Source organism: Pteropus vampyrus, unplaced genomic scaffold, assembly GCF_000151845.1.
Source record: "Pteropus vampyrus isolate Shadow unplaced genomic scaffold, Pvam_2.0 Scaffold67, whole genome shotgun sequence".
In the NCBI taxonomy this organism is placed as follows: domain Eukaryota; kingdom Metazoa; phylum Chordata; class Mammalia; order Chiroptera; family Pteropodidae; genus Pteropus; species Pteropus vampyrus.
The window spans coordinates 985826-1011318 of record NW_011888848.1 but is presented as its reverse complement, the minus strand read 5'-3'; the positions used below and the strand labels follow the sequence as shown (position 1 = coordinate 1011318).

Below are 25493 nucleotides of genomic sequence, written 5' to 3'. Positions count from 1 at the left end.
AGAACGATGACCATGGGGAGGGGAGGTATGCACCTGACGGCTACTGTTTTTTTAAATAGATGACCCTCTAATTGTGTTTTAGTAAATAACAAAAAATATTTTGCTGAAAGAGCATAAATAATACACAAAATGAAAATACTATGTGCGATAAGAGCATCCAAAGTAGCAGGAAATCATTTTTAAGCAGGAAGATATACATTATCACAAGTAGATATTTCAAATTCCCTATGTCTGCTCAAAAGCAACATTTTAAAGCTGTGATGATTATAACGATCAATATTTAGATTTGCCTTAAGATGTTGTATGCCAACATCCATCTCTTACTATAAAATTAAGCAAATGATAAATCATATAGTAAGCATGTGGTAGAGCTAGAGAACTACTAACTCCAGCAATAAATAAATCATTATAGTAAAAGTAAGTTTTAGAGACTAAATCATTGTCATTTACAGCAATAAAATTCTGATCATTGGATATTCAAACAATGTAACAAAAGTAAATGGTATTCTAATTGGTGATGAGTGAGTAGCCTATCATATCTCAAGGCATTCTTGTTCTCTCTGAAGTGATTTGTGATCTTATGTGAGAATTTCCTTAACATACTTATTATAAATTAGTATATATCCATATCTGTACCTTTATAGCTAAATTAAAATACCTCTGAATAAACACTCAACAAATCTTAAAATTTTATAAATATTTTGGGACTAAACTGTACTCCAATTTAATTCTTCTATAGAGTTTGACACTACTGTCCTCATTTTTCTCCACATCTGAGTCTATCATCTTTCTCCTCTTTATGCTCTATCTCTGTTAAACTTCTTGATTCATGTATTTATTCATTTTACAAACTTGTTAAATTGCCTAAGAAGAGGTCTCTGTTCTGGGGTTTGTAAGGGATACAAAAATGAAACCACATGTGAGTCTGACCTTCAAAACACTTACATGGAAAATGCACAGAAATGAGCACTGGAATGCAAGGCAGACCGTAACAATTGCCACTAAAAAGAAACAGAATAGGTGCTCTAAAGGTTCAGATGCTTACGAATTATTTCTAAATTGGGAGACCTGCATTTGAAATGGGCTCTAAAAAATGGAAATGAAGGAGATGAGTATAATCAAAGTCCTAAAATGAGAAGACTTGATATTTGTATACATGAGAAATTTACAATGTCCAGATTGGGGGTGGGGGCAGGGCACATGGTACAGGGGAAAGGAAGTATAGAGAGAGAAACCTGAAAAGGTAGGAAGGAGTCTGATCATGGAAGAGTCATAATGTCAGGTAAAGAAAGATGAAGGTAAGGAAGTCAATTAATAGAAGGCAATTACAACCAGCTGAAAAACCTACAAGTGGTGTGGTGAGCCTGAATTAGGGCAAGTGGAACAATGTTCAGGTACAATGCAGAGACTTTAAAACTAATGAATAGGAGAATCACAAGAAAGGAATGTCGAGATATTGTCAGTAACAAACAAGTAGGTACATAGCAAGAGGAGCAGATTTAGCAGATGAAGTTAATCTCAAGTATGCTAAGTGTGATATAAAACTAAGGCATTCTGCATAGGATACCCCCCCCCAGGTAGGTAAAAATATGAGGCTGCACACAGCTCAAAAGATCAGAATTAAAAGATATGGGATTCATCTGAACAGATGATATCACAAGAAAGAGCATAAAGATATGAAACCAGATCCAAGTAAAACAGCATGAAGTTTAGCCAGCAGAAGAAATAAGGGGTCTAGGAGAGAGAGATGACTAGGAATAGGAGGGAATCAAGAGAGATTACTGTCCTGGAAGCCAAGGGAAAGTTGCAGAAGGAGGTATAGTCAACAGAGTCAAATGCTAAGTAAATTGAAAAGAATGAGAAAGGAGAACAGGCCATACTGTTCAACACTCAAGACAGTATCTGAGAATGTTTTACCTTCTATGCAGCCCAATATAAATTTACTTTTTTAATTATAATTACCATTTTTCTCTAGTCCTAAGCCAGGCTAATTTGAAACCTTTTATTCTTCATCTAGCTTGTTCAGAGTTACAATTAGTAAAAAGGTGATTAACATTTTCTTTTTTCAGACTCTCATCATTTCTATTAACACACATGTCTCCAACTATGGCAAAGTTCGTTTTGCTTTCATGTGTCTCCAGAATATATATTGATCCTACATGGAGGTTGAAATCTTCATCGGTTATTCAGCAGTTGTGTTAGACACAACTATGTATTCAATTAGCAACACTCAAGACACGTGAATCTAGAGTAGCATTGCACTAACTTCTGCACTCTGCTTGCCTTCATGAAACAGCATTTCAGAGTTGTCCCACACAAAAATCATTCGCATCTTCTTATCTTCATAACTGGCTTAAAAATAAGCATCCATCAATCTCCACCCAGGCAATGCAATAAAACCGAACCAGAGCCTAGTCACCTCCCAACTGCTGACCACTTCTCCTCTCATTCCCTACAGACAATTGTCTATTTGTCAGATGTCAATCCAGCTTGCTGGTGAACAGCTGATTAGTGAGGGATGGGTGAAACAGCCACCGAGCAGCTGCACCATTTTTCAGAGACAAAGCAAGATGGGTAATGTTCATGAGACAATGAATATAAGCAGTTAAAGCCCTTGATAAATGCAGAGGCACTGCTCAAGTCAGTACATGGGAAAATATTTTTCAATTACTTTTATAATAGCCTTCATATAAAGAAGACAGATGGCTAGTGGCATACAATTAACGGTGTAGTTCATGCAATTATTCAGCATATATTTATTGAACACCTACAAGGTGCCAAACTTTGTAGTAAGAACAAGATCTTTTAAGCATAACCTTAATTAATTCATACACATTGTAAAAACTGTTCAGAAATACCTTATATCTTCCTTTAACTCAAATGCAACCTCTCCTTTAAGAGCACGGCTCAAACACTAGCTCCTCCTTAAGTCTCCTGGACAAAAGTTACAACTCTTTTCTCTAAATTCTCACAGTACTCTATTTGAACCTCTTTTATGGAACATGGTATCCCCCTTTGTAATTATACACACTATCTCCTAATAGACTATAAGTAACTTGAAGCAAAGAGTCATGACATCTTAATATCTCCTTCATCTTCACATTCTTCAGGGCATAATGCAGTTCTTTGCATAATGAATATATTAAGAAGCTACCTGATGTCCACCTTGGCCGAGTACAGATTAGATGCTTAGGGAGAAAACACTGTCATTCTCTACATCAAAAACAAAAATCTTAAAATAGAAAGAGAGACAAAGTAACAAAAAAAGTTTTATATATATGTAATACAGTAATAATCATAATTCCATTGCCAATAATACTGAATCTATTACACTTTACAAGATAAGATTTAATTTCACCTTTCATCTATTAAAGAAAGGGTTTATTAAGAAGAAAAAATTACTAAAGTAAATATGCATGACCTACTTAAACTTTCTAGGTGAACTGTTTTTAAGTATTTTAGAACATTAATTACACTAGACTCTTATATGTTCATTAAAGCAAGCCCAGTAAAATTTCTACTTTCTTCTATCAACAAAACATTTGTTGGCATGGAAATTGGGTTGTTGTATGTACTTGAAATAATTTTTTAAATTTATGCTTACTTATAAATAATCTATAATTAATATAGTTTCCTAATTCATGCATGCTTCCTTCAAATATTCTAATTTAGTGAGAGAGGGCTTAACATTTTGGAAACATAGCAAAGCACTTACAGGCTACGCTAAATAAATGGGAGCTGGGAATTAAAACCCACTTTCTTTCTTCAGGAGTTGGCATCTAGTAGCAGAGGCATATGGTATAGACAGCATAATGGGTTAGAAGTTTGGAAACCTGGATTCTATAGGGTGCTATGTATACATGTGTATATGTTTATACATATACATGTGAATATGTGTATATTTACATATTTTATTGAGTATATACCCCACCCATATTCACCAATATTGGACTATAAACTCCCTGAATAAAGGAACAATGTTATACTCATCTTTCTATCCTCTACAGTGTTTATACAAATGTCTTATGTGTAGTAGACAGTAAATAAAATTCAGTTAAATTGAGCTAAATTGAATGAAATTCTTTTAATAAACTCCTGTCACTACATTTTGATCAATGTGCTTGAAAATGAGAAACACTGAGCAGAGAGATTGTTCTAAATTTTTGACAGGGTTTCCAAACCAATAAATATATTAATTCCTTAAAATAAATTCTGTACACCTCTCAATGTCTCCTGAGGAGGAAGAAAGGGGAGAAAAGAAAATTAGCATTTCTTGAGCTTCTATCATGCACCAGTAACTGTACTGTGTTTTCACAGAATTCTCTTAGTTTCAAAAAGCACTAACGCAAATACAAGGCTTACAAATTTCATCCATTAGGGATGAATTGGAGTCACTAGGCAAAGAATATGCTATATTTTTCTATAAGGTGAAATCTGGCAATTAAACTCAAAAAAATAAGTATCCTGCTTGGGTAGGAAAATACCTCTTCTTAGTGAAATCTTTACTTGCTGGGAGAGCTCTGTCATTTGGAACAATAAGAATATGATTTCTACAATTTTTAGGAATTCTGAGCTTAGCCATAATGAAAAATTATTTTGCTCATAAATAGTACCCTTGGAAGATTTAAACTCATATATTTTCAGAGTAACTTCATTGTATACTACAATTTAATTTAAAAATAAAACTTAAATCATCAAACCAAAAAAGTGCCACATTGCTAAAATAAACCGACTGAAGTTGAAAATTTGGTGCAAAACTCACAGGCCTCATGGTTTGGGTGCTTTCCAAAAATATTTTAACTCACTGCTCCAAAGCCATGGTTCTCCCCGCAGGCCGAGTATCTCAGAATGGGAAAGGGTGGTTGGGAAGTCTATCTGGGTAATTCTTATGTGCAGCCCTTTTCCTCTCCCTCAACTATACCCTCTCGTAACAAAACCACTGCTCAATCATTCATTCAAATACTCTTTATTTTTATGTAGTAAACTGTTTTTTAAAACCTCTTTACCCTTTTTCTAGTCTTCCTCTAAACCAGAAAAGTAGAAGCTGATAAAAAAAAATCAAAGGAGCAACAACAAATAAATTCCTCTCATTAAAACACTAACTTCAAAAGATTGATGCTTTATGACAATCTCATGTATATTTACCTCACACTGAATACTGCATCTGTTATATATGCTAACAAAATTGGCTTTGAGTTTTGGAAATGTCAAAGTTTCTATTCCATTTTGCTCTTATATCTCAGTTAAATAAAATGAGCATTTTACAGATTTCAAGTGATAGCCCAAAAGGCACAACTAGGCTTTATAACAGAGCCTATCCAGTTCCTCCATTTGTTCATCAATGCTAACCTCACCTCCTCTCACATGAACCTGAAGCCTTTTGGAAAGGAGTCACATAAAGAAACTATAAACAGATATGATCATGTTAAGCACTGTCGTGCGTGCGTGTGTGTGTGTGTGTGTGTGTGTGTGTGTGTGTGTGTGTGTGTGTGTGTGTGTGTGTTTGTATGAATTTAACCTAAGCAGGAAAGCAAAAGGGTTTACCATATTGTTTTAAAGTGGCTTTCTGGTACTATATCAACAGTTAAAAGTTAAGATTTTTTTTTCATTCAGAAAATGCATAGATAGTTAATTTTTGTCAGATCAAATTTACCTTGGGTGAATGTGTACAACCACAACTAGCTTGACCACAAGCAACCTTTGAGGGGTCTTCTTGAAATAGAGTTCGCATTTCTCAGCAGAATGTCAGTACACAGTATACCAACATGATGCATACTCCTGAAACATTCATTCCATGTAAATAGTTTAAATATAACTGAACCTGTGTGATTTTAAAGATTTTTTAATTTATTTTTAAAGAAATATGAAATAGAAAAAGCAATCAGAAATAATGATTGAAGAATTTTAGTTCCAAGTCCTATTATTTTTTTTTTCGATTTCATAGAAACCTCATTTCTAGGCCACGGTTTGGTTGAAATAATGTTTAAATGATCATGGGTTTTTGTGACAAAGTGGCAAGAACACTGGGAATTACCTAAATTCGAACTCTGGTTTGCCACAATCACTGTGGCAGTCCCCAACCTTTTTGGCACCAGGGATGGGTGCTCCTATGAGAATCTAATGCCTGATGATCTAATGTGGAGCTGAGGCAGTGATGCTAGTGCTGGGGAGCGGCTGCAAATACTGATGAAGCTTCACTCACTGGCCCGCCCGCCGCTCACCTCCTGCTGTGCGGCCCAGTTCCCAACAGGCCACAAACTAGTACTGGTCTGCAGCCCGGTAGGTTGGGGACTCCTGCATTATGGGGACTTTTGGGCAAGATTCTTTTGATCATTAGGCCTCAGTTTCTTCCTTTCTAAAACAAAGTGGTTGTACTAGGTCATACTTAAAACCTCTCTACATTCTGAGATTATTTTTAACATTTTATTATTTTATATTACCCTTGAAATACTGGAGTCCACAAAAGTTAACTGAATCAGGGAAAACTCTCCTATGGGTCATTTCCAAATCCCTAACAAGAACTTGGCTAACTGTACCACTTTGACTAGTTATCCATAGCAAATACTATCTTGGCTCATCGATCTACAAAAAAGATGCTTCCGATCACTCTGTGTGAGTCAGTATTTTGCTGAGATACATTCTCTTTACAACAGCATCTGTTGAATGAAATGAAATTCTTATTATAATTGCTACATAAAAGATAAATCATTGTATCATCCGTAACATCTGTAAAAATAAAATTTCTAGATATGTAAGGGATTAGAAAATTTTATCTTTCATATATCTTGTTCCTACAGTTTGTCTTCATAGTGCACTTAAGGATCCAATTTGAAGATATATTTTCACACTCAGTCTGAAATGTAATTTCACATAAAACCAGTTTATTATTACATCTCTTTGTAGTTCATGGCTTATATTTTTAGAGTATTAACTCATTCCATGTTTAAAACAAAAAGACAATCACTATACTATTTATTCATGAAAGATGATAATGTACAGTTTAACATCTGGCAAGCAAAAGAAAATCATGACTATTCCCTCTTAATATAGGAAGAGCCCCTATCAGGAAAGCAACATGAACTGAAGGGAAATATTGAAATAGGAAAAAAGGGAACAAAAGAAGCACATAAAACTTGGTAAAGGACTATTGTGTTTTGAGCCTTTTCTCTTGATTCATTTAGTACCCATAATAACTCCATAAGGTAGGTATCATTCCCATTCATAAACGAGCAAACTAAGATCAAAGATATTGTTATTACACAGCTAATGATGTGTAGCTGGGATTCAGGCCCAGCTTTCTCCTTCCATGAGGTTACCCTGCCTCCAGACTAAAGGTAACTGAAAAGCATACATCCCCTATAATGAAGTGGGCATGTAAAAGAAAATGAGCTCCAAATTGAGACTTTGAAGACTGTGCACTACAGGAAAGAACTCTGAAGGAAGAATGAGGTAAGAGGACAGACAGCCAAGACTTAAAAATAGTCACCAACATAAAAAAGGTTGAAATGTTAAGCATTCAGGAGTTGGTTATATATGAGGACAGATAGACTACCTTTTAATGATATCACTATTTACCTAAGTAAAACACCTATAAATCATCACTGACACCTTCTTCTCCCCCACCAATTAGCAACAGAGCCTAACTGAATCCTCTTTTCTGGCCTGCCCTTACCATTCTTCCTGCCCCTGGCCAACCTCAGGCCCTTATAATCTCACAGTTGAAAACCACAGGCCTTTGAGCCACACTTCTCTTAGGCCTCTTCCATGTCCTTCATACTTTCTAGTTTAATTGCCTTAAAACACTGTCTGACCATATTACTCTTCTGTGAAGAAATCAAAATGGTTTTCCAGGAACCATACAATAGTCGTCCTCATAGTCTTTTTCATTATCCATATGCATTCTTATATTTAACTGCTCCCCATGATGCTGTACACCTTAAACTTATGTCAATTATCTCTCGAAACTGGTAAAAATAAAATTTTTTAAAAGAGTTGAAAAAAATAATAAATAAATAAACTGCTCCACAATATGGCCCTACTTAAACTTATGAGTTGTCTGACCTTAGGCAAGTTAGACTCTCAGTGTGTAAAATGGGAATAAATAATTGTACTTACCTCATAATTATGTTGAGTATAAAATGAATATATATAAAACACTTGAAGCAGTGGCTGCACTGTTTATTAAGTGCTTCATAAATATTATCATTATATCATTTTATTATATTATTAATAAATTTATAATGAAATTATTGGTTTATTATCTTTTCAGAAAAATATTGTACAACACCCCACTATAAATGTTATTAATAATGAAAATAATAATATTAGTAATGACACCAAAATTTGAATGCAGGTAAGCGGGCTCTAGAGTTATGCTTTAACCGCTATGCTATAATGCAAAAATAACTGCTTTTAAACTATAACGTCAAGCATGTATTCTTGCTATTTCTTCCATCTGAAGGATCCCCCCATTCGCAAATTATCGACTTCTTAAATACAATCATTTAAAATCCAATCTAATTACCACCCTTTTTAAGACATCTTCTCTGAGCTTTCCAGCCAAATTGGTTATGGTCTAACAATTTCAAATTCCATTTACACTTTTATCTTTATTTTTTGTGATATTTGTGAATTCACTGTTACGAAAATTTTAAGTTATAACCAACTATATCTTCATATTACTTTAAAATTTACAAATCACTTTGAAATACATCAGTTCCTTATGTTTCTGTGTTTAGATCAAGCTGTTTAGATATTAAATCCTGTTTTTAAGATATAACTTTCCAATTTCAAAAAAAACCAATTTTCATTTAAAATGTTTCTTGCTGTGAACTATCATCTGTTTCTTCCAAATACTGTTGATACTTCTTAATTACTAGAAGAATGGGGCTTTGTTGCCATAGTAACTAAAAGAAAAAGTCTGTAGGCAGAAACTACAATTCTGTCATTGAGACTAATGGCATATTCTTTTTCTATATCTTTATTTTGATTTAATAGAGAAAATCCAAAGATTATGTTGATCAATTTCAATTATATAAGGCATTACCCTAGCTCTGATGCAATAGGAATGTCACGTTAAACTGCCACAGCACAGTCCTCCCAAGAGTTTTGGATAGCTCGCCAAAAGCAGCAGTTAAGATTACCAAAAGCGTTAACTCAAATATGAGAACTATATTCATGTTTATACAGCTAAGTATTTACATTCATATAAACAATCTTTGTAGGCAGAGAACTACTATCTACTTCCATTTTTAAAAGCTATCTCTGGCATCTTTCTCCCATTAAATCCCATTAAAGCAATGCTAGTTTCAAAACAACAACGAAAGAAAAACAGAAAGGAAAAGACAGAAGCAATATAACCAGAGGCTGCCATATCATTCATTCATTGCATATACTATAGAGTCTTAAAAATAAATAAAGATTTTAGTGTGTGACTAACAAGAGATGAATGAACTCTTTCTAAAATTTTTACTTAGCTAGAATTCCAATTTATGATTCAAGTTGCACCTGCACCAGGTACAAAGTGAGAACAGATGAGAAAACTCTCCTTGGTTTAACTCAGTCCCTTTTACAAAGCTTCCTGTATTGTCAACATCAACATTTTCAAGATGTTTTCTTTGAAATGCTGAATATCATACTATAAACTCTTTGAAATATCTTTTTATTCAATGAGTCCTGGGCAACAGAGGACAACAGAAGAAAGTTTCATAAATTGATTCCTTAATTCGAAGAGAGCTACATAGCAAAGTGAACAGGGTAAAAAAAAAAAAGTTGAATCGAATTAAAAGAATTTGGTAAAATGGGAAGTAATACTAAGTTTTCAGAACTTAAACAGGAAGTAAATATTTCTACTTATACAAGTAACCAACATTGCTTTTAAATATCTTATCCCCTCTAAAAGTCTTACCTAGAAGCATTCTATTTTTTAAATGGTGGATTATATGAAAAACAATGTAGATATATCTTTACCATGTAAATATTGAGAATGACATTTATAAAGATTTTTAATAACATGGGAAATGTTTATTGAATACTTATTGAATAATGTTAAGTGAAAAAAATAAAATCTTATTTACAGTATATACTCTCAATTATATAAAACATATTTAACATTTATTTAAAAAAGGAAACATGTTTAAACATTAAGTCATTACCTATCTTTTCTATAAGTTCTTATATTCTATAGTTTCCCCCAACAAGCTTATATTACCTCTATAATGGGGGAGGGAGAGGGCAGGAATCAATGCTAAAAGTAAAAGATTTTCCAATTTTAGTTTAAATACAAGTGCTAACCCAATTTACTTATATATCTAAATATAATCTGTAAATTATAAAGAATGACACAAATTATTGTTATAACTAGTATCATTTTAAAAATAAAGCAACTAAGGAAAATTTCTCTGAAAACTGGAAGATAATGAAAACCATAAAAATGTTTAAGCAGCCCTTATTTAAAATTATAGTATTTTAAAGTATTATATTTCTTTGATATTTATTATCTGTAATGTCTTAAAGTCAAAAATAGCATTCCTCATGCCAATATTATTTAATATTTATTATACATTTATATACCATCATTTAAGATATAGGATTCCTCCGTAGAGTGTTTAATCTAGTTCAGAACTGAGATCTAATCAAATGAAATAAAGAACAATGCAAGAAGATAAACTATTGAGGACTACATCAGAGATGTCATTATGCTACTCTAGAGTCCGAGGAAGAAATCAGTATGGGTGGCTGTCAGGAATGCTTTGTTAGGGAGAGAAAAGGAAAAATAAAGCAGCATTCATTAAAGTAGGATCTGAGGATCATCTGTGATTGAACCACTGGACAAACTAGTTTAAAAATATAAAACCAGATGGTGACTATAGTTAACAACACTATATTGTATAATTGAAAGTTGCTGAGAGAATAGATCTTAAAAGTTCTCATCAGAAGAAAAAAAATTTTTACTAGAATTCCTCACAGTACACAGTATATGCTAGACACACTACAAAGTGCTAAATAAATACTTCTTGAACTGAAATCAACTTTATAAATATAAAGAAATTGTGTCTCCCTCTTAACAGGCAGCATTTGCCCACATAAGCATCTCCGTTAAGCATCTGTCAAAGTGCTCTCATGGCAAATCATGACTGAGGTAATAATAGTATAGTCATTTAATATTCTGATATATAGCAATTTAAAATAGCATTAGCCAATGTTATTTCCCTTTTGCTTTTTATCATAAAACACTTTTGCTCAGTATAAGAATAAGCAGTAAGAGGACATGCCTTACGGTCAACACGACCTTGATTTCCAATCTATACATTTTCAGAGCATTTCCCTATTATCTCATACATTTACCTACTATATTCTTAAATGCATGATTTAATGCAAGCTCTAAAACTCTCCCATCTTAGCCATAACCAAGTTCGCTTGTTGAAAAAAAAAAAAAAGGATTATACTACATAATAGAGCATCTAGAGCATCATGTTATATATTATAACCACTGCAGGCCTGGAAGAGCCATTCCTCTCAGGTCATTAGCAAAGATACTGATTACAGAAAAAAAGTGTCATACAATTTGTAAAGTACATATTCTTTCCTTTAGAGTTTCTGTGACAAAAGGGTCATAATTAAGTCCAATGTGGACAAAACACTGAAATAGGGATGCATATTAACAGCTCCATGGCTCACACAGGTGGTTTTAAGTTCTTAATGTTCAATAGTATTTTGTTAGAAGGAATGATTTTCTGGCAATCTGGCCATTCGAAACTTTTTGTCTAAGGGCAATAATATTTTAAATCACAGATTATTAAAGCATTTCCAATATATCATATGGAAATCTGCTGGAGCTATATTTCAAAAGAGCACAATGGCAAGCCTTTAAAGAGTAGTGATCCTTTCACTGTATTCAGTACTAATCAGGTATTGATTATCCTGGTTTATGACTTCAAGGGTGGCATACTCAGAAAGATTAAAATACAAGCAATAAAAATAAATAAAAGATCAAAAAATAGGATTGATATGAAAGAGAGAAAAAAACCTTAGATAGTAGAGGAAAACAGAAAAACTTGGTAATAACATAAGTATGTATATAATATGTATAATAACATAAATACGTGTACAGATCGGAAATGAGTTTATATTATAGCAAAGACAAGTTTAGGTTAGGTATTAGAAAGAACTGTCTAACTTGAAGTTTGTTAGTTCCCATAATCCATTACTGTGGAAAACTATAGCCTCTGTTCCACTAGAAATTGGTATGAGGTTAATGGATAGATTGATAATCTGAACATTGTTTTAAACAAAGCCCTCTCTGCCTCTGGAATTTTATACTAGATTCCTAACTCATTTTCACTGAGGCTTAAGCACTCTACTAGTTACATTTTCTAAATTCTCTTCTTTGAGAATGCCACCTTGAGAACATATTTTGCAGAGTAACATAAGAGATACTGTGGTCCACCAGAAAAAAAAAAAAGCACACCTCAATCATTCATTCATTAAATAAATAGTTGTTAAACATCTCCTGTGGCCCAAGCACCATGAAAAATTCTTGGCATACAATGATGGGCAAGAAAGAGTCCCTTCCTACATGTACCTTAGAGTCTAATGGAACAAAACACCTAATAAGAAATAACAAAAAAGAATTATAAGTACAAGTTTTTTAAAGTACTGAGTTCTACAGAATCCAGACAGAAGCACAGAAGCAGGAGATCTTAAGCTTCAGGATGGAAGAGAAGTTTAAGCTGGGACTGAAGGCTGAGGAGGGTGAAGATCCAGAGGTTGTAAAGAGCATGCAACAGGAGAGAAGAGGAAATGGTGCAATACGGCTACAGCGCAACCAGGAGGGAAGAGAAGAAGCTGGGAAGTCTTCTAGAGGCCCTGTCAAGGCCTTGTGATCTGTGCTCACGGGTTTAAATTTGCTTCAGAATTTACCAGATTTTATTTTAGAAGGAGCGTTCTGGCTGCTGTGTGGAAAACAGACTTAGAGAAGAGCAACCATAAAATAGGTGAAACCAGTCTGTAGGCTGTTACCATCCCGAAGATGGAAAGATATTGGTGGGCAACACTACAGTAGTAACAGAAGGATCAGAAAAAAGCAGATAGACCTGAGGACTTTAGGAGGAGAAGAGATGGGACTTGGTGAATGAAAATTATAGGGAGTGTAGGGGAAGTCAAGGATAGTTCTCAAGCGTCTAGTTTGGACAATGACCACCATTCACCAAGAGAGGTACAAAGGGAGGAGCAAATTAGATGGAGAAAGGAGAATGATAAATTCAGTCTAAGTCATTTCAAGTTTGAGATGCCCAACTAGGTATCAGGCCTGCTGGTCAAATGCCTCTAAGGAGATTTCAAATGAAATCCAGCAACATGTGGTATTATTGGCAGGACCAGATTCGCAAACATCTTCAACAATCCCACTCATTAACACTAATGAGTTCTGACTTCTGTTATTTTGGACCATGTCGCTTTTACTTCTGTTATTGGGTAATTAATTTTATTATATTTTATAAAGACCAACATCACTTTGTTGAAAAAAGTAAATGTCTTCCATCTTAGAAACACAATCTTGCTAAACGGCAGGTTAATACACCATAATTTCTGGTTAATCTATTTTAAATGTCTGGTTTTTTAATAAAGAAATTTGAAAGCAAGTTCAAGTTCAAGTCCATGAATCATGTTCTTATTTAGACATTGTGACATTTTCAATTTTAACCATGTCACTGAGATGGAAAAATTCATGATTTAGTAAGCTGAGCAAAGCTCACTGATCATCCAGTATTTAATTAGAAAATCCTCAAGTTTTCAGGGCAAACCATGAGCTAAATTGGTTCAACTCTCCTACTCTAATCTATTAACCTATCTATTAAAGTCAGAGACTTGAGACACTGCAAAGTGTTCAACATGGGCTAAAACTTTGGACTAATGATTGTATCTGCAATAATACTCTGAGCTGGAGGCCAAGCGACAATTTCAATAGCACTGCTTTCTTTAAACAGACTATGCTTTCTCGTTAATATTTTTCAATTAACAGTGAAATTTTCCTTATACTTTTTTCAGTAAAATGAACTTATAATTAAGATAATAAACACACATTCTTGCATGTATTTTCTTGATGTGATAACAGTATGTACTAAAGAGGAGCAAGACATGTTTGTATTTTTATGCCACTTAAACTACATAAAGAATTAAAGAAATAATAATTTCAGAATACCAATGTCCAGATTCTTCTCCAGAATAACCATTGTTATAGCCCAATGCTACATACCGTAAGACCTTCCTAAATTTTACTTTCAGAATATTTGATCTGCTTTTTCTGATTATCTACCCGCTAAATGGTTATTAAAAACAAGCAATATTAGGAGGAAAAGCATTCAGAAAGTCAACCTAAAAAAAGAATTAAATGATATACAATTTAACTGGTACTCTTGTTTAAAGCAACAGAAACACATCAGCCATATCAGCACATACACCATTCTCTAGGTTCCTCTCATATTAATAGAACGCTTTTCCACAGTTCTTCTCTTCTCCCACGTACTTTTCCACTCTCTGCTCATCCTTCCTGCTAATAACTACCTCCAAATGTTTCTTTTGTTAAAGATTTTTTTAAATAGGGTCTTGTCTTCTCTGCAGGAGAGTAGGTGTAACAGGTAGGAGTCTGGATTCTGGAATAAGACAGAGCTAACCTCTACTTTAAAAGTTATATATCTGTGAAAGTTATTTAACTTCTTTGGGGCTCATTTATTCCATCCATAAAAGAGAGTAAATAGGGTGTTGTAAGGATTAACCGAAATGATACATGAAAAGGACTTAAAACAATGCTTGGTATTCAGTATAATGAATATCGGCTATTTATTATTTGCTTAGAAAGCTATGGATGAGCAGCTAAAGAAGTAGACAAGCCACAGTTATCCTCTGGAAATAAGGTGAAAATGAATGACCTTCAGAAATCCTCACATGACAATAGAGTGGTTTAATGGAGAATACCAAGATGAAGCTTATGCTTTAAGCAGTGTAACTTCCAGTATCCCAAAAAGGCCCCATTGACCCTAAAATATACTTTATAGATTGTTTATGTTATTGGCATTAAACACATCAAAATATGGAGGCCAGGGGACAATGCACTAATAATCTAGGACTGGCTTTCATAAATAAATGTTTGCCTCCTAACCAGTCAGCATGACATCCTTGATGCATAATGTTTATATCCACTACCATCTAAAAAAGTATTTATTCACTGTAGGAAGAGAGGATAAAGATTATTCCTAATCTTGAAAAAAAAATGACATAAAAAAATGTGGATACAAATCTTTTTCTGTACAGTTGAATTACATGTTCCTTTTAAGCAAAAACCAAGTAGCAATTATAGTTATAAACTCAACCCATAACTTTTGTACTGTCAGCCTTTTGGGAGTCCTCTGACAGCCTTCACTATTGCACTCCAAGTTTATTCTGCACCGTCTTAATTAGATTAAATTGCATCACATGAATCTGAGATCATCCTAAATCACATGGTGTAGAAGCTAATGAACCCAAATGCTGAGCTATAGCTCTTAAAACCAGATGAGAAAAGTCTACAGAGTTTTGCGTGTGTGTGTGGGTTTGTTAAAGATGGTCAATTTAGTGACAGACAGAGTGGAGGGGAGTTGGGGAGCTGGGAGAAAGGGGTAAAAGGTTAAAGAAGTCAAATTAGTAGTTGATAGAAGGTCACAGGGATGGGGAGCATGGCATAGGGAATGCAGTTAGCATTAATATGATGGCTAGGTGGAGGGCCAGGGGAGGGAGGGAACAAAGTGGGGGATCTTTTTATGAACTATATAGATGTCTAACCAATGTACTGTATGCTTGAAACTAATTTAAATAAATAAATTTTTAAAGAAAAAGAAAAAAATGTTCAATTTAGTCACCTTTCCAAATATATTGCTAGAAACACTATTCATCTAGCACAACTAGTGACAAATTCTTATTCCTATAACTGACAAAATAAGGCCAAATAAATCAGGTGAAATCTCGTACTTACTTGTTATTTGAATAAATGTCTTCCAAGCTCACAGTGAACAAAAAAATTTTACAGTCAAGACATGAAATGTTCTTTCCTATTCAACTGATCTAAGAAAGAAAAAAATTACAGAAACTAGAAAACAACCGAATTAAAAGAAAACGTTCCATGTCCCTGATTAAACTAAACAAAATTCTATTGCAAATTTTGAGCAGAATAATTAAACAAAAATTTTTAACTCTTCAATTTTTTTCTTTATTCAGTTAGACTTTGTATATCTCTCTTATGGATAACTCAGTATAAAACAGCCTAAAAGACCTTTAATCAAATATGACTTTGTCTGAGGTTTAGATTCAGCCCATATTGTCTTTTCTTACTTTTGACTTTCACTCATCAAGATCATTTCAGTAGCATGGAAAAACTGTGCACTGCAGGAGAAATTATTTGGGAGACATCTAAAACTTAAAAGGTGTGACTATCTACAATATATATAAAGAGAATGTTGTTTTAAGAAAACACAATTATTTTCACCACAGGTTAACAGCAGACCTATTAAATGATTTGGGTGACCAAAGTATGTCTGCAATTATTTGAGCATTGTCTTTCTTTCTTCATTTTGTTTTCTTTTCAAAAAGACTTATAATTAAGAAAAGTATTTATGCACTTAATCACAATGCTTATACAAAAGTGGTGACCACTGTCCAAGTTTATAAAGCATTTGGAACATAATATACTTGCATGCACAGTCCACCTCTAGAAAGATACAAAATAAATACGTTACTGTGATTTCTTCTGGACAGATGAGTAGTTTAGGTTAGGGATGGGGTGGGGAAAAAGACTTCTTTTACCTTTTTTATTCTTGTACAATTAACTTGTCTAACCTATTCAAAAATAACAAAATATTCTAAAATGAAATGTCTGGAGCCAAAGATGTGCACAAATTTAACACTGCTATTTATGAAACAGAAAAACATTACAGACCAATTATGATAACCTAACATGTATGAACTATAAAGGATATTTGCTAGATAAGAATACTTCCACTGCTCATGAAGACAAATGCAGATGTCCCAAGCTTAGGAAAAAGTTGGCCCCACAGGTATGAGCTGGTTCAACAGAAGGACACACTGCCCAGCCTCTGAGATCCGAAGTCTCCTCCTTTCTAAGGAGAACACCTCCATAAACCAGGAGGCTTCCCTGGTTCCCTCCTTCAAGGTTACCTCACTGTCGCTGCCCCTCCACCCACCCCATAAATATAAAGCCTGAGGGGCAGGTCCTGCTCCTGGAGCAGCCCCTGGAAGATGCGGTCCAGCACTGCTATATGACAGCTCAGGAATTTTAGGCCACTTCTCCAATCCTAAGTTTTTCTTCAATTATCCTTATCTCATATTTATGCTACATGACATTAATAGTATATGTGACCAAGTCTTTTTGTACAAAATTATACTAATTCATTTATTCAGTAAATATTTATAAGATTCTGCCATGTGTCAGGCCCTATATTAGGCACTAAAAAAAATCTATGACACGTAACTCTTTAGACAAAAATTTAAAGATTATAATTATCTAACACTTAGCCAGCACAATTATTATATTCCATTTACTGAATCTCCTCCTATTATGCCAGCATTATGTTAGAAGCCTGCTCTACATTGTTTCTAATTCTTAAAAGATATTAATATTTCTATTTTATGGATGAGGAAACTGAGGCTGGAAGGATTTAAGTAATTTGCAGTTGGTAAGCAGCTGAGCCATAATTAGGGCCAGCTCTATCTGGTCCCAAAGCCTGAGCTCCTCCTGCTGGCTACACCAATGCTGCCTCAGTGAAAAATAACCAACATTCTTTTTGTATTGATTTAGAATACAGTGCTATTTTTTTATTATTATTATTTTTACTCAAAAACATTTAAATGTAAAATTCCTAGTAACAGAAAAACCAAGCTAAAATGTAAATTTAAGAAGTCACATAAAATAATGTTGGCTGTTAAAGGAAGTTGGTAGAGAAAATACCAAATTTTATAGTGTACTATATTCTATTTTACCTAGTTGAAAATGATATCATTTCCTCTAATCTTTTTTCTTTGGTTTTAAATAAGTGGCTATTAAAGAGAAGTCTTTCCCTTGCTAAAATAAATTAGGTCAGTATAGCTCTTTCACTTACGCGATGAAGCACCCCCAGGAGACTGCTATGTCAACTGCTACCTTGTCTTCACAGTAATGTGAAAATCCCATCTACCATCTTGGATTTAGTCTTCAGAGGCCTAAATTTTCAAAGCCTCTGTAATTCATTATATTAAATATTACTGAGTACTAGTTACATGCTATGAACTATGCAGAAAAGAAATTTGACCAGCACCTTTCAAGGGAGTTCTTTATATAAAAAAATCTTCAACTCTGGGTACCATAGTTATTTTTCATACTAATGAGTTACTTTTTACTCCAATTTTAAGATGGGACTGAGAACCTGGGGAGAAAGTATATAGCTTTTACAGCAATCATGTTAAACTTTTCAAAGAATTAATGGTGGGGGGTGGGGGGATCCCAAATCCTCTCAAAATTCTATTAGTGTTTTTATTTCTTTTTTCAGGAAATTCTCAACTTGGCATGCAGTGTATTTCTGTAAATTTTTTAAAAGTTAAATATCAAGGAGTCTCTTTCCAGCTATATCACAATAAAATCATGGAGGGGGATGAAGGTTTTCATTAATGTGGGCAACACTATGCAAATGAACTACTGCTTTTTACATACCATTATTAAAATACACCAAATCGTTACTGCCCTTAAATGTCCAAATTTTAAAGCAAGAATATACTTTGGAAATTATTTAACCCAACTCCATTATTTAAAAGATACAGAAACAGAGGGAATTGTGAGAGCATTATCTAGGATTAACCAAATAATCTTTATAATATGGGTTCATTGATATTTGTATTTTTTCCCAACTCTGCATGAAATTCTTTGAGAGCAGAAGTTTTCCATCAAATGTATATAGAATATTACTATGAGGGAGGCACTGTACAAGACAGAAATAAATAACTGAGATACAAAGAGGTATTACTATAAATATCAAGCCCTCATGGAACTTCTAACTATTTGAGCGAGTCTAACTATTTGAGCCCACCTTAAAGAATGGGTAGGCATTTACTGGGCAGAGAATGAGAGTGGAGAAAATTCCTGGCAGAGGAAGCAAAGACGCAAAGTAGGAACCAAGCCTGTCTGAGGGAATGAAGGCTGCCTGGAGCTGGATGCTAAGCACTGTGTCAAGTGGACTCCATCCTCAAAGCAATGGGAATGATGAAGGTATTTAAGCATGATATAAGATTTGCATTTTATAAACAAACAAAACAGAAACAAATTCATAGATACAGAGAACAAATTGATGGTCACCAGATGCAAGCAGGGATGGAGTAAGGGCGAAAAAGGTGAAGGAAGAAGTACAAATAAGCAGTTATAAAAAGTCATAGAGATGTAAGTACAGCATAGAGAATATAGTTGATAATATCGTAATAACTATGTATGGTGTCAGAAGGGTACTAGACTTATTGAGGTGATTTCACAAGTTATATAAATGCCTAACCACTAGGTTGTACACCTGAAACTAATATAATATTGTATGTCAACTGTAATTGAAAAATAAATTTTAAAAAAAGCAGGGGCAAAAATTGGCCTCAGATAAGAGTACGGACATGTTGCATGCGATAACAGAAAAAAAGGAAGAAATGACAGATGTGACTGCAGATATATTTATAAGTCGAGGAAAGGGTCTAGTCTAATGGCTTCTATTTTCTCAGTGAAGTAGGAAGCAAGGTTGCCTGCTGACAAGGGAAGAAGGCAGAGTTGTGATGATAATGCATCTGTCAAAATTCAGCAAATTTATATTTAAGACTTGTGCATGTCATTATATGTAAATTTTACAACAAAAAGAAAAAACTAAAAATAAATATTGAACTCTAGCTTTAACAAAGCCGTGTACCTCTGTAAACAGAATCTCTACCAAGATACAGCATGTTACCTTTACCCCAGAAGCTTCTAAAACTGCTCTACTTACATCAGATGGTTATCTTATTTATCGTTGTATCTTCACTACCTATACCAATGCCTGGCACATAGCAGGTAACTCAATAAATATTTGTTAAGTAAACATGTGATACAATATTTAAAAGAGATTTGCATTTTAGAAATGTCCCCAATATATGCCTAACGGGGGGGAGGGAAGACAGGAGAGGACAAGGAAAATATCTGAACTTATGAAAAAGAGGATAGAGAGAGATCAGATGCCACGTGTAGGATTACTTTCTCAGTAACACCCCAATACCCATCTGCCCATTAAAGTACTTCCTGCTTACCAGAGTCTCAATTTGCACAAGTCCAATATTATAGTAATTGTCAGATTTACTAAACAAAAGTCTTCCAATAAAAGATAATGACATTTTTAAACTAAAAATGAATTCATTACATAAGAAGTAAACCCCCAATTTTTTATTAAATTAGATGCCAATAATTGAAATGTTTAATTTAGCTCAAATTAGCTAAGTGCCATGCAGAGCCCTATATAGCCCTGTAGAAGGAGCAAAGTGGCACTAAACTACATTAGCAAATTGGGCCATTGAATATCATTAATACACAGAAAATTATGTAACCTTTGCATTTCTTGCTTGCCAAGAGACAATAAAATTCCAAGTTTTCAAAATAATGTTTTCATGTGATGATAACTTCTGATGAGATATAATTAGTTGACTGAAAGCAATTATATTTGACCCAACAGTTTCCAATATTATCAAAAGTTCTAAAGAACATCTTTCTCAGTGTATCAGCAATCCTATTATAAGGAAATAATCATTCTGTGAATCAGCAGAAGACCCATCCTAATATCTAGAAAAATAAAGGCTAACAACCCTTGGGCAAGTGGCATTGCCTCTGGGTCAGTTTTTTTTTTTTTTAACCGTTATCCCCATTTTATTTTTTTTATTTATTTAAATTAGTTTCACATATACAGTACATTAGTTAGACATCTATATAGTTCATAAAATAATCCCAATTGCTCCCTCTCTCCCCTGGTCCTCCACCTAGCCACCATATTAATGCTAACTGCATTCCCTATGCCATGCTTCCCATCCGCATGACCATTCATCAGCTATTAATTTGTACTTCTTTAACCCTTCACCCCATCCTCCCAGCTCCCGAACCCCCCTCTCCTCTGTCCATCTTATATGCAAATTGTGATAGTAATGCCTGTCATACTTGCTATGCAGGTTGCTACAGAAATTAAATGACATAATTAATGTGAGATCAATTATAAACTGTAAAAAAACCTATAAAAAGGACTTTTAAAGGGCATTTCTTCTTTATCTGGCAAAAAGCAGATTACCTGATACATAAACCTGAATCCTCTTTCCTCTGAATTCATGGCACATACAGCCAGTACACTTACTTTAAAAATCAACCATGTATCATGTTATGTTTCTTTGTACATACAAAGTACGATTCCAAATTTTTCAAAGCATCTTTTATTTTCCTGTCAATCAAATGTTCTATTTATTTTTTTATTTAAAAAAAATCTTGATAATCAAAACTCAATTCAAAATCTATTTTTCTGATTCATTATTGAAAATATCCTAATTTGCTGCGTACAGATTACTTTCATCTCAAATTTCTAATTCTGGATATAACAAAAAGAGATAAAAAGAATCTTAATAAGTAAAATTCTAATAGTTTAATAAGATTCTAATAATTTAACAGCTACTCCTTTTAGCTTTAGACTGGTTTACAAAGAGAGAAATCATTTCCACAGATTAGTTGACAATGATGGAAAGCATGCTATTGTTTTCAATATAATGAATACAAATAAGGATCCTTTCATATTTCATATTAATATTGTTGAATAAGTGGGAAATATGGCACTTAGGAGAAAGAGGTAATCACTTAAAATGCTAAAAATTATCTCATCAATTAATTTTTGTTAAAACAAATAGTTTAAGAATTCAGAGAAATAAACATTTTTTAAGTTATATTTTTTTATTTAAACTTTAAAAACTCAAGTTCTTAAGGCTCTTTAAAATATTAATGGAAAAATCAGATCCTATATATAACACTAAAATAATTACTAAATTCAGCAAGTAAAACTGGCATAATGGATACTTAAGTAGGTTGGTGCAGAACACATGGTTAGAACACAAATTGTCTAGGTATATTATAGTATATGTCATCTTATATAATACACAAATGATTAACTTTCTCTATGAGAATTTTCAGTCTGTTAACACAGTAAAAATCATTGATTATACCTTACTACAAATAATTGAGACCCAGAGTTATTAGTTGTTGAACTTTCCTTTGATTGTGTTTAAAATACAAAATTAGTTTTTACACAGAAGGTACATGTATACACAATGGCCCTCTTTATGGAGCCGATGTTTTACTAAGCTCCCTTTTTGTCACACTACAAAAGGGCCGTCTTAGCCTATAAACAAAACAGCTGAAAAGAACAGTAGCAATGAGTAAATGTGCCCCCGCTGGGTTTATAAAAAGTGTATGTTCCCATATGAAGAATGCGTGCATGTAGCATGGTTGGGGAGCAAGTCCTAGATCCATTGTGTATTGTGTATGATCTCAAATGGAGAAAACCATCTGTCCTTTTGCTCTGAAAAAGGACCCCCTGTGAGTCTCTTCTCATGGACCATTATAGTTCCCTTCAACCCTAACACTGCATAGGCTTTGAACTGATGGCTGTCTGTCACAAAAAGTTCATCTCAAGCCACTTTTCCCCAGAGGTCTCATAGAGGTTAGTCTGAGGTGACCAACCATGGCCTAACAAAAAGATTAGTGTGTCTGGGCACAAAGCGAGACAGAGATGTAAGTGACCCTCTTTGTAGTATCTTGCCACACAGAGAATGTAGTCAGCTACAGAATGTGCACAGGCGCCTGAGAGAGAAGAGAGGATTGGAGAGGGAATCTGTCTTCACTTGGAAACAAGCGCTCTTTAATGCCAACAGGCATTTTCCCAATGAGTTTTAATGATTCTGTCTCCTTCACTCTTTATACAAGAAATATTAATAGAAGTGACAATTTCTATTTAACTCCAGGCAATATCAAGAATAGAGTACAATGTTAGGTTTCTCTCTGCCAAGTTTTTTTAGAAAGGCAATCACTTGGTGGAGTTATAGAATTATAACAGACCCTCGGGGTTATGCACCCACCACCCAGACACCAAAGTGACAAAAAGCCTTTCTACAACGCCTTTGACAGGAAGTCATGCGATTGTTTTCCTTTCTCTCAACCTCCCTCCACTGGGCAAGCACGTATGCATTGTTCAGTGTGAAAGACAATCTCTTCTACAAAGTCTTCCCTAGCTCATTCTTCTCTGCCATATATACTGCTTTCATAGAATTGATAATATTTAATTATTCTTATAACATGTGTCTCTTCTTACTACATGATAAGCTCTCAAGGATAAAGATTACACCATATTATTTTGTATAGCTACCACAGTGCTAGACATATAGTAGGCACTTAACTATTTGTATTCTAATTCTTGAACTCCCTCAATGATGAAGAGTAACTGCATCAAAAGGAAGACATTTTTAAACAATCTTGTTGAGGGGTGGGGGTGGCCAGTGGCCAGTGGCGTAAACTTGTTCCCTGTTAACTTCCACACATGGATCCAAGTTCTGCCCTATAGTGCTAAGTAGAAATGGTACGCCACACATCTGAAGACAACCACTCTGCTTTCCTTAACAACACCACCACAATCTCTAGTTCTTGTCTTCTTCAAGCTAAATGTTCCCATTTTCTTCTCCTGTCGTTCTTACAAGATAAATTCTAGATGCCCTTCATCCCATTGCTGTCCTCTAGAACTTCTTTAGTTTGTCAATATTTCCTTTAAAACTAAACAAAATACTGTAGGCATGGTTCAAACTGTGCATCACACAGCAGAACTATGACCTAACTTTGTTCCAGGCATAATAGCGTTATTAATGTGGCATTATATGTTGCCCTGAACCTTCTCTTGGTACCCCTCCATCTATGCTTCTGAAAGAGATGATCAAAACCTTCAATAGGATTAGGACTTCTGTTTTTTCAATGATCAATGTATTTAATCAAACAGACAGGAAATCCCTGTCCATCAACATCTACACATCCATACCAATTTATAGCTTTTCCTAAAAGCCCAAGATTATAAGCAGTTGCTTCAAGTAATTAAGCTGATTGAAAGACAAGAAGCAGAGCGGGGTCAGGGGAGGGGAACAATTTTACTGATTTCTTCAGTTTTGAAATAGAATTTTAAAAAATTTCTCCTTTAGAAGTATCTAGCAACTAACTTGGATTTTTCCTGCATGTAAATGTCCAAACAATGTCCCAGGAAAACCTGTGTTTTCACACACTTCAAACAATCAAGAGTGTTTGTTGAAAATATTAACACATAGATCACAGAGAAATTTCACTCAATAGTAAATACCTTGGGAACCTTCCAGATAATTTAGATTACACATCATTTCTATGTATCTGGTTCTGTTCTACAGTGCAATATTTAGGGTTTTCTGGCCTAATTAATACATTTTATTATTATTATGTTACACCATGACTTGCATGTGAATATTCCTTCTCTTTTCTAGAATTGTAATATGTGTTATTATTTCAATGAACTTGAGTTGAATTAGCATATCAATTCAGGCCACTTCTCTGCAGCGCAATAATAGAACTTGGTCTTTATAATTTCAAACATTGTATAATCTACTAGTCAGCAGCATGCAACTATGTAGCTTTTTAAATGTACAATGATTATACCCTCTGTCTAGCATTCATTTTTCACATGTTGAAATAATATATTAAAATAAGAAATATCTGGCAGTTTCATCCAAGAAAAAGGCTGGATGCTTTAAACTACTAATTGTTATTGAATTTTGTTCTATAATTTCATGAGAAATATTTTGAATGTTTTTCCTATGAAAGTTATATTTGTAGAGCTGAATGGCTATTTATCGGCTCCTACAGTATTCTGAAGAACTAAATATACTGCCAAATATATGATAAATGCATTTCTTATGAAAATTTACTATCTACTACACTAAGTATTTATGTCTGGCAAATGGTGAAAAATTGCCTTCTGTTAATGCTGTATTTAAAATGAGAATAGTGTCTCCACAGAACATCTTCCAGCATCAGTTCTTTTCATGAAGACTTAGGTGATTTGGACATGATGTTCATTTTCCTTGAAGAATTCTCTCAACAAATGATTTTTTTAAGAAAGTAAACTAATCCTCCAATTCGTTACAAGTGTTTAATATTCAATTTTAAATTCCTCCTTAATTATGGCCATAAGATTTTCATAGTCAAGGACCAAAGAATACAACTGATTTAGTATTTAGCCATTAAGAAGGTAACTTTATGATTTTTAAAAAATATAGCTCTCCTATAATTAGAAGCAAACTATGAGTTCTTGAAAAGCAAAATGTGTATAAAAGCAAATAATATAAAAGACAGTCTATAAAATGTTTTCTGCAGACCAGCC

General features: G+C 33.9%; 1 protein-coding gene and 1 pseudogene across 1 annotated transcript in view; one reads left to right on the top strand and one right to left on the bottom strand.

Moving 5' to 3' along the window:
• COL25A1 (collagen type XXV alpha 1 chain) overlaps positions 1-25493 on the bottom strand; it is a 422098-nt gene that overhangs the window by 372005 nt on the left and 24600 nt on the right. The gene's annotated exons all lie outside the window — the stretch shown is intronic.
• The window catches only part of LOC111740706, a 9588-nt pseudogene continuing 2244 nt past the window's right edge, over positions 18150-25493 (top strand).